Source organism: Mycetomoellerius zeteki, unplaced genomic scaffold (genome assembly GCF_001594055.1).
Source record: "Mycetomoellerius zeteki isolate Tzet28-1 unplaced genomic scaffold, Tzet1.0 scaffold172, whole genome shotgun sequence".
Classification (NCBI taxonomy): domain Eukaryota; kingdom Metazoa; phylum Arthropoda; class Insecta; order Hymenoptera; family Formicidae; genus Mycetomoellerius; species Mycetomoellerius zeteki.
The window spans coordinates 343,645-353,325 of record NW_017256675.1 but is presented as its reverse complement, the minus strand read 5'-3'; the positions used below and the strand labels follow the sequence as shown (position 1 = coordinate 353,325).

Genomic DNA, 9,681 nt, shown 5'->3' with positions numbered 1-9,681 from the left:
AAAAGAGTTTATGATATGTGTTTTGAAAACGTCTCAGCATAACCTACAAGAATCTGCAATAAAAAGTAGGGGGTTCCATTTAAAAAAATTAAGTTGACCTTGACAACGTCAATCTTCTAGATCAAGTAACTACTATCGTTAAATGCGTCTTTTTATGCTTTACAACTTTTGTTTGAAACATTTTTTTCTAAAATGAATCGTTTGAGATATTTGGGTGTATCCAGACTTTTGGCCCACCCTGTATATAAATTAATGTAATATATATGTAACTACGTTATCATTAACAAATTTTAACAGTTACGCAAGTTATGTATTTGTTATGTATTGTAATTCTTTACATGATAAAATTTAGATGTGTTTAATTAATTAGTTCACTTAAAAAAATATCGTCAGTATTCTCATTTATAGATTAGAATATACTTTTTAATCGTAAAAGTATTTATATAAGTTGATGTATTATATAATTTATTTTTATCATTTTTCCTAATTTCTACATTTCAAAAGAAGGAACTTATATATTTTTTGTAGAAACAAACTTTTTGTTAATTCTGTCTAAATATAATTAGCAAACGTCATTATTTCTTGAAATGTCACGACTGCGACAATCATCAGGAGACGGCAAACGATAATGTCAAAGATTATTAGTAAAATTAATTATCTTTAATAACTGTGAGTCATAAATATGTCGGTAGTTATTTATCGAAAAGCAAATATTTATCATCATTTTTGAATTTAAAATAGAAGTTATAGCGATATGGAATTATATGGATATTATAAATTGATTGCTTTATTATGATATTTATAGAAAATAAATATTTCCCTAACGATGCTTAGAATCAAGTATATTCACATCGCACTTTAAATTTATCGCCGGTTAAAATATAATTTTTCCATCATTATATCTCTCTCTTTCTTTTACGATAAAAAAAAGTGTAATCGGATATGAATCGAATAATTCAAATGAAAAGCTGTCACGTATAAATTATATTTATAAGTAGTACGAGGATAGTTCGAAAAGTTCTCGACCTGACACAGAAATAACGCCACAAATATCAAACTGCTATAATTTTAGACAAATTTGATCCTTCACAGTGCTACTGTTAAAATTTCAGATAGATGCGTTCATTAGTTTCTTTGTTTGAATCGTGTAGTGCTGGGTTTAGATTCCCACTCGAGTGCCACTCAGATATCACTTCATCCTTGTTGTTTAACGAACGTTAAACAAGAATAACATGACACCCGGGGAGCATCCGGGTGGGAATCAGAACACGGCCTAAACAACCAACGTTTGGCAATATATTCGCTTAAATTTCTTCAATTACAGAAATGTGAGCGGGTGCATTGTCAATTTGAAAAAATCAAAAGTTGGCTGCTTTACATGACCGGAATAAAGAAACTAATGAATACATCTGTCCGAAATTTTAACAGTAATCCTGTAAAGGATCAAACTTATCTAAAATTATAGCAGTTCGATATTTATAGCGTTATTTCTGTGTCAGGCCGAGAACTTTTCGAACTACCCTCGTATATTTCATGTAGTTCTACTTTAAATATTGATAATATAATATAAATAAAGCCACAGATATAGTATAATGAAAATAATGGCCTGTTAAATGGAATTTATTTTGTATTATATATTATTTCCATATCTATATAAAAAATGCATAATTTTTCGAGTACAACTGACATAAATGTAGAATCCATATGCACTTAATTATTAAAAATTAATTATATTATAAGCAATTATAAATTACAAACAATCACTTATAATTAATTCCTTATCGATAAGTACATATAAAATTTATATTTATAAACAATTATGAATTATAAGCAATCGCTTATAAATAGCTGCTTATGCATGAAATTTGTATTTACGACGTCTTCACTCGAAGAAGAATCAAATACTTTTAATATAAATATGGAAATAGTATCTATAAAGTGTAGGTGTAGGTATACTCTACTTAAAAAATCAATTCGGTGAGTATTAATTTATTAATGGATTAAATTATCGTTAATTTATCAGCGTACATTGAAAAAAATTTTTTTAATTGTTGGACATAAACAGTCTTTTTTAATGTCTTCTTCTTTAAATTATTTTTTTAATAGTTGTTTATAATTCAAAATATATTGGGTATCAAGAGATAAGAAATTCAAGAGATAAAAAATAATTTCTTAAGTTTGTTTTAAAATATATAAAAAGAACAGAAAAAAAGAAATCGTTTCTTTGTGATACACAAAAGTAAACAACTTGCGTGTAATAATAAGAATAATCTGTTATTGTAACTTGCTATTATTGTTGACTTAAACGCGCCTATGCGTTAATATTAAAATATGAATTAAAAATGTTTATGCTACTGTAATTATGTAATCCTCATAATTTGTAATTATGATAAATTAATGTATTGATAATTTTTAGACTATGCCGAATTATTGAACATTTAAAAATGCTTGCGCGTAAGTAACAAATTTATTCTTCAGCGAATCTTGGACGAGTTTTAACAGAAATTTGCTTCCAAACAATGCTATTGCAACAAAATATTTCATTTTAATACTTCAAAATGTGCGGAGAGCGTATAACATTCAATTAATGTTTTTTAGCAGAACAGTAGGTTATTTCAATTTTCAACAATAATCTCGTTAACCAAATGCATTTCTATTATCGAACATTGTAATACAATTTATAAAAATAATCAGCAATTAAATTAGCTCGAAAATGGCAGAAATAATTGAGTAATAATTCTTTGAAACAATACAAAAAAAAACATATGGAGATATATCGTAAACTTTAATCGCATAGCCCATATATTGTACGCACAAAATAATTATCAATCATTATAATTAATTAACATTTCGATTTCAATCAACATTTAACCGATTCATTGTGCCGCGAAAAATCGATTCATGTCGTGCTTAAGCGAGAGTCGTCTCGAACTTCCTTCGAAGCGAAACGATGATCGCACGATGGTGAAAGGAATTCCACGCCTGCAATTCTTATTGACAGGCGCGTCACTCGAAATGGTTCTTTCGGCGGAATCGCGAATAGAACTCTTTCGAACTTGCCTCGTTATTGAGTTATTATTGTCATCGGTCGGATTTGTTTGAACCAACTTTCTCTTCGTTCTGCCGCGACGATTTAAGGATTCAATAGTTTAACTTACTCAACATTAGAAAGTTAAAAGCTCGTCGGTCAAAAATCTTTATATACTAATTTCATTAAATCTAAATATTTAAAACTCAATAATACTATTTAATATTTATAGTAATATCATTATATATTAATTCAGATTGAATTAATTAAATCAATTAATCGAAAGCATTTGATAAATTAATTGAAAGCATTTGATAACAGTTCTCACTAATAACATAAACCAATCATATGAGAATGATTTAACGATATAATTATCAAATCTATTAATATTAGGGTAGAACCGCTATAAAATTGGGATTGAACGGTTTTTTTACAACACCGAAAAATACTTTGTCTACGATATTTTTCTAATCGATTTAGAACCGATTGCACGTAAATAGACTCAGCTGTATGTCACATATGTGTCCAGGGTCAACGGGAAACATATGGTACTTATGGTTGTAAATTAGTCTGCCATGGTGATATTCCGGTGTGAATTTCCAACATGGAGGCGTGCAAATAGTAAAATTATTATTCCAGCAGCTGCGCGATTGTTAATTACGTTTACATTGAATATAAGTCACCACATAAGCCTCCATGTTATTTTGCGAAATTCGAGGACAATCGTGATGGCGTTACGTGAGTATTGTTCCAAGTGTTGTCTGATACTGCGTGCACATCGTTGCGAGTGTCTCGTCGTTAACAACGAAGTCGTACTGAGGTGAACTGTATGCGCGAAATGTATGTAGGTATATGTGAACCTGACACTCGGAGATACCGCAATTCGGAGATACCGCATCATGAGTTTTACGAGACGATTCATTGGGTCACGAAACATTTTGTACCACTCACACGAAGCATTAGATTTACATACGTACGTACATGAAAGTAATGAAAGTTATTTATACGCGCTATCGACAAAAGAATTACAGTCAAATGAAAATGAAAAAAACAACAAAGATGACATTTTTCTTATAAATAATACATCAATAAATAAGGTAAAATTTCCTTACGTAAATAGACTCAGCTGTCTCTAAATTTAATTTAACACTTTTTTTGAAATCATTTTTTTACTCCTTCCGTCTGCAATCTGAGTCTTTTTTGTCCAGCCCAACTTTTTTACTTCTCTATAAAATTTCCAAAAAAGAAAAATTCAGAGTTCCTTTTCAATATCTTTATTATATTCTCAAATAGATATTATAAGATATTTTAGACACTTATTTTTGGAGGAGAAACTCCACTTATGTCTGTGAAGCAGGACCCCCCCACATTCGAAAATCAAGTTCGGAATAGGTCAAAAATTTAGTGCTAATTAGGTGTTAATTTAGTACCCTAGTCCGAAATTTAGTGCTCCAACCGTTTAGCGGTAAAAAAAAATGGGGGGATCCAGCTTCATATAAAGCTGGACCCCCTCCCCATAATAGAAAAAATATATACAGAGCTCGTATAGAAAAATGAAGTACACAGGGATTTTAGTGCTAATTTAGTGCTCCAAAATAAACCAAAACATTTTCAATTATGGCGTTATTTTAAATATAACAAAATATTTTAAATATTACACTGTCGTATACGTTCCGAAAGAGCGCGCGACGCGCTCTAAAATTCGTTCCCCGGTCGTCAAAGAATTTGGTGCTCGCAAGTTCTTGGTACTAAAATGTTCCTTGGACATCGTAGTATCGAAATATATGCATTTCCGATTTTAGTGCTCACTCCAAGTTAATGAAAATAATTAATTACGCGCGAAAAAGGCCGCGCCGCGCTCTAAAGTTCGTTCCCCGGTCATCAAAGGTTCTTGCATAATCCTGATAATAATATTATTGTTAGATATCGTATTGTTGAAATATGTACAGATCGGTATTTGAACTTAATTTTCAGGCGGCACTTTTCAAAGCATGACTTATTTCAGTGTGATGTTTTGATTTGCGTGTGTCGCTGCCTTTTCGGTGCTATTGTTTACATCCGTCGCGCTGTCTCCAGATAGTCTAGTCCCCCTTCCCTCCGCCCGCCTGGCTGTTACGTTTGGGTCAGTTATTGCTCGATCACATTTTAGTACCAAGAACTTGCGAGCACCAAATTCTTTGACGACCGGGGAACGAACTTTAGAGCGCGGCGCGCGCTCTTTCGGAACGTATACGACAGTGTAATACTTAAAATATTTTGTTATATTTAAAATAACGCCATAATTGAAAATGTTTTGGTTTATTTTGGAGCACTAAATTAGCACCAAAATCCCTGTGTACTTCGTTTTTCTATACGAGCTCTGTATATATTTTTTCTATTATGGGGGGTCCAGTTTCATATAAAGCTGGACCCCCCATTTTTTTTCACCGTTAAACGGTTGGAGCACTAAATTTCGGACTAGGGTACTAAATTAGCACCTAATTAGCACTAAATTTTTTTGACCTATTCCGAACTTGATTTTCGATGGTAGGGGGTCTAGCTTCACAGACATAACTCCACTCTACTTCAGAGAAATTTAAGAGTGAATTTCGCTTGTGTCAAAAAAGACCCAAATTGCAGACTGAGAGTTAATGTTCCATTATCTGTATTATTATTATTATTATCTTTTAATTCTTTAATTAGTTTTCATTTGTTTACCTTAATAATTACAATTGTTTAACTTCATAATTTATTATTTATTTTATCTGTACATATACAAAATATATCTAATTAAAAAATGTTATATTTCATATTTTTATGTCCTGCTATATTTTGATAATTTATTGTTAAATTGGTTACCTTTTTTGCTACGTTTCTTTTTGCTTTATAAATGCACGATGTTCACTGCGATTTTCGACATTTGAGAGAATAAATTAAAGACCGTATGCGTATACGTTCTCGACCGCTGCATCGAGGCTGCGCACACGAGTTGCACACTTGCGGGAAATACGTGCGTAAACCAGATACAAGTCGGATATCGACACGAACTGCCCTTCGTTCACTATTTTGCATTTAACAGGGCCGCGTCAAGGACAACAGTTGCAAATGCACCAACATAACGCGATATCGTGCATCGCGTCGAACGAGGTCGTCGTTTTTAAGAAACGCTGAAATGTTTGACGAAACCGCAAATGCTAAATATGATCAAAATGCAATTTGCAAAACTTACGAATCGTTACGAGTAACGGATTTAAATTTACCGTCACTTTTTCACTTAATAGAGAGTTTTTGCAATAGCGTTTATCCAGATACGGTGAACGCTACGGTCAGGTTATCTTCTTCTTAACAACTAATTAAGGAAAAGGATAGCATGATTTTAGCGTTCACCGTATCTGGATTTACGTTATTGCAAAAATTCCCTAATATTTCAATTTAATTTACTGTCGCTCTCTCTATGCTGTCTATATGACGTAGACACAGAGACAAAAAATGGCTTACCCTTCAGAGAATAGTAAATCTTAAGAAAAAACATTCTTGGAAGGTTCCTTGTAAAATAAGATCCCTAAAGCTACAGCTTATTTAACTTGCATGCAGTTTATCAGTGATAATTGTTATCGTTTATTGAAAAATCGATAAGAAAACGTTAGTTATTATGTACTCATCGATTTACCGCTCTTATGAAATCTCACAGCACAAAATTATTATAGTATCTCACATTGTGATAAAGAAATAGATATATTTTTAGGTGAAATATAAAAAATAGTATAGAACATTTTGATAAAGAGATGTGGATACTTTCAGATAAAATAACGTTTTATCTTTTAGATAATAGTATAGGAGAAAGTGGTATTATTCCACAGTACTCCAGTTACATTTTGCACTATAACTTATTTAATAATCAATATTTAAGTTTAAAACTCGACAATTACATTCGTTAAAATGTTGTTGAATCAATTCTGGACTTAAAATTACGAAATATTTATTACTTAGGACACTATTAATAAAAATGTGGCGACATTGCATAATGACTCGACGAAAAATATGGGTGGTAATGTGGCCTTCCATAAAAATAGCTTTAAAAAATTAGTTTTGTTTAGAAAACAGTATTTGATTACAAAATTAACAAAAAAGTAAAATTTTAAAATGTATACGAATAAAATGTATATATTATATATTCACATAACTTCTGCATGTAAGCTGCTCTCAGTACTAAAAATCTCAGTACTAAAAAATAGTATACGTAATATAAACTATAGATTAACAGTAGAGCTACAATCAATTATCAAATAATTATTTTGATATAAACACCTCAAAAAAGAGGCCGTAAGTAATCAATATCCATAGAGGGTCACATTAGCAAAATGTCATGTTATTGTTTAAATTTGCATAACTCAAAATATATACGGTCAAATAAAATGTTAAATAGCAAATAACACACTTAAAAATATATACAATATATTCGTGTGATAATACGCTCAAGTTTAAGAAAAATGAGAAAGTAGGTGTAATTAAATGCTAAAATGTACCTTAGAAACGTTTCGAAATACTTGAAAGTGAAAATGCGTTATAATAAATGCTGGCTATTGAGTATTAGTATATTAGCGTCATGGTGTAACGGCGAGCTACTGAACAAATAATTCCATAAGTAATCATTAGCATTCGCTATATAACAGCAGAGATATTAAGGGGAGGCCATAATACCACCTTCTCCTCTATAAATATTATAACTATAAATATAATTATAAAAAAATATTAAAATATTAAAAAAATAAAACACTAAAAATATTGTTGAACATTGTGATAAAGAAATGTGAATACTTTCAGGTAAAAAACACTGAAAAATATTTACTAAATCTTAATACACATTTCTTTGAACAGTATTAAATATAAACATACAATAAATAAATTTTTACTTGATAAAAAAATGTAAGTTAAATTAAATTAATAGTTTTATCAAATAAATAATATATTTACATTTAATGAATATTTACTTAAAACTCTTTAAACAAATATTTATTAAAATTTAACATTTTTTTCAGTATAATAAAAATATTGTTAAACGTTGTAATAAAGAGATGTTCTCAGAAGTGGATATTTTCAAGTTAAATATTAAAAATTTCAACAGACGTATGCAAATACACTAACATTTTACGCCGCGTTCTCGTTTAGCGTGGCTCTTTATCTTCTATCTCAAATTTTACAGACGTTATATACATTCCGTATATAAATAAAAGTGTCCACTATTAAATCTATAGTGTCAAATTTAACTTAATTTAAGTCACCACTGCCCCTATCAAATATATCGTTATTTTACACTGAAATGGTTATATTTGACACTATACAGTATCAATTTACAGAACACACAAACATTCGACACTGTTTTGCAATGTTTAACAATATATTTTAGTAGGAGCAGTGGCGACTTAAATTAGTTTAAATTTTTCCACTATATATATTTAACAGTGATATTACATTAGATAGTCGCACTAAACGTTATTTGCACTGAGAATGCTGACCGTTAGTTTGTTAACTCTCAAACTATATGGCACATCTATATGGCGGGAACGTGCTTTTCACTCTGCGAGAAGGAACTCTCTCCCTCTCTCTTTCTCAGCGCTTCTCTTTATGCACATTTTAAATAGAAAATAATAGAATGTATCTTGCACTCTTCCGCTTCGAAAATATATGAAAATAAGTAAAAGATATCGGAGAATATATCAACGGCCATAAAATTAACCGGCTGCTAATGAATTTGACCAATTAACATTTTAAACGCGGTAAATGGTACTATCATGATTTTCTGTATTATTCTGTTAATTAGGAAAAACTAATTATAAAAATTGAGAATTAATAATGAAACTTGGATCTATATATACATATAACAATAACTTAAAATTATTTTTTTATTTAACCATTCATTATATTATAGATATCATCTAACCTATTTTCGAGGTTATTTAAAAAATAAATAAAATTCTCAATTAAAATTTATATATACAGATTTATCACCTATACCAAAATTTCATTTTTTCCATATAAATTTTATTATATCATAACATGCAAGATTTAACTTCAAGATTTTTAAACACATCAATTTTTTGACAAGTTCAATAACAAATTACGTCAACTTGCTACCTAAATAATGATTTCATAAACACACTTTGTAGCCAAACTTTTTGTGTGTTACCCTATATAATATAAATCTTCTCCATTAAAAAATTTCAAAAAAGTTACCGATTCTCATGGTGGTGATGACTACTTTCTAAAAGTTACGACAGACACTACCGAGGCTCGCTGAGTTTAAGGGAATCCTAAAGTCATCTGTTTTACCGATCAATATAGGATTTACACACATATGATTTACGCGTTATTGACATGTCGCTACGCACACATACGCACAAATTTTCTACCTAACTAATCTTTCATATTTTGGCATCATAAGCCTAATTCTAAGAACTCAACATTGTTCATGACCAAAATTGTTATACGTAAGTACAAAGTACAAAACTTTCGTATAAAGCAAATATTATTACAAGTCGACGCCAAAAGTTGATAACAAAATTGCAATTTTACAACTTTCTTCGTTTTGGCACAAAGTCAACCAGTTTGGATTATATTACTGTTTATACTTTAATTGTGGAAAAGGATTTTAAATATATATATATATATATATA

General features: G+C 30.1%; 1 protein-coding gene across 3 annotated transcripts in view; it reads right to left on the bottom strand.

The window, feature by feature from the left end:
* lilli (AF4/FMR2 family member lilliputian) overlaps positions 1-9,681 on the bottom strand; it is a 323,624-nt gene that overhangs the window by 312,983 nt on the left and 960 nt on the right. The window lies entirely within an intron of this gene.